Here is a 1,705-nt window from a genome sequence, read left to right as displayed (position 1 = left end):
CTGTTCTATGTCAGGTATGCTGTATACTCTTGCAATTGAACCTGTTTTATGCAAACTGAGATCTCATTTATCTGGTTTTTACATTCCACACAGCAAGGCTTCACTTTGTCTCTCAGCATACGCAGATGACCTAGTGGTCATGGTAAACTCACAGAAAGATGTCAATGTTTTAAACGATATTTTAAAAGACTTTCAGATTTTATCTTCGGCTAAGGTCAACTGGGAAAAGAGTGAAGCCATTTTAGTTGGGGAGTGGGGCGGTGGGCAACCTGCATTACCGGGAGGCTTAGTGTGGAAAAGAGGTGGTTTTAAATACTTGGGTGTCTACCTGGGGAGCGATGAGTTTTTAAGTAAGAACTGGGAAGGCACTGTGGAGCACGTGAAGGGCAGACTGAACAGGTGGAAGCGGCTGGTCCCAAGGATGTCCTACAGGGCGCGAACACTGGTCATCAACAACCTCGCAGCGTCGTCCCTCTGGCACAAGCTGGCATGCGTGGATCCGCCGCCAAACCTGCTAGCGAGCATTCAGGCCCTGCTGGTGGACTTCTTCTGGGACGGTCTACACTGGATCCCTCAGAGCGTGCTCCATCTGCCCAAGGAGGAGGGAGGGCAAGGGCTGGTCCAGCTAGCCAGCAGAGCAGCAGCATTCCGCCTTCAGTATATCCAGAGGTTCCTCACTGGATCTAGAGACTTAGTATGGAGAGCAGCAGCCAGTGGATTATTACAGACAGTTGGAGGACTGGGACTTGACAGAACTTTGTTTTTAATGGACACCAGAACGCTGGACGTTTCTGGATTACCGTTGTTTTATCGTAACTTGTTTAAAATCTGGAACTTTTTTAAAAAACAGAACAAAGGCAGTGGAACACTGTACTGGCTGCTGGAGGAGCCTCTGGTGTGTGGCGGACGCATGGACATCTCCAGTATGGCCGTCTCTGCACTGTCCAGGAATCTTATCTCCGCAGGCATTGTGACACTCTGACCTGTCGAAGGTGGAGGACCTGGCAGCGCGTATGGGAATGCGGTCCCTGCGTGTTGTCTGCCAACTCTTACACCGCTGGAGGTCCTCCCTAACATCTGAGGAGCGTGTTCGGCTGAAGGAATATCAGTATACAGAGGCTGGTCCTTCAGAGGAGGAACCTTTTCCCCAGCTGATCATCGCTCCGGACCTCGACGGGTGTGAAGGCCCCCTCCTGGAGTGCCGGGGCGAGGCGGAGATGGACTTTGGGACAGTGTCGGGGAAGCTGCTCTACAGAGCCAGCGTTAAGGTTTTAAATAAGAAAAAACTGAGTGTGAGGGTAGACACCCCATGGAGAAATGTACTTGGTTTTAATGCTGATATTAGACCAGAGTGGAGACACTGTACAAACCACCGTTAACCAAAAAAGCTGCCGACCTCCAGTGGAGGATTTTACACTGTATTCTCTCTGTGAACTCTTTTATTTCCATTTTAAACCCCGATGTTGCACAAAACTGTCCTTTTTGTTCACAGAGAGAAACTGTTTTTCATGCTTTTACTCACTGCTCCAGGTTACAGTCTTTCTTTGTGTTTTTACGGAGCTTCTTAAGGTCTTTTAATGTTGATTTTACTTTTCAGTGTTTTATTCTTGGTTTTAAATACGTCAGGAGAGACCGGTTCAGGTGCCGACTGATCAATTTTGTCTTTGGTCAGGCAAAAATGGCAATATACCTGAGCCGAAAAAAC

This window comes from Tachysurus vachellii, chromosome 20 (genome assembly GCF_030014155.1).
Source record: "Tachysurus vachellii isolate PV-2020 chromosome 20, HZAU_Pvac_v1, whole genome shotgun sequence".
In the NCBI taxonomy this organism is placed as follows: Eukaryota; Metazoa; Chordata; class Actinopteri; order Siluriformes; family Bagridae; genus Tachysurus; species Tachysurus vachellii.
The sequence above is the reverse complement of the archived record's forward strand: the minus strand, read 5'-3'. Positions refer to the sequence as shown.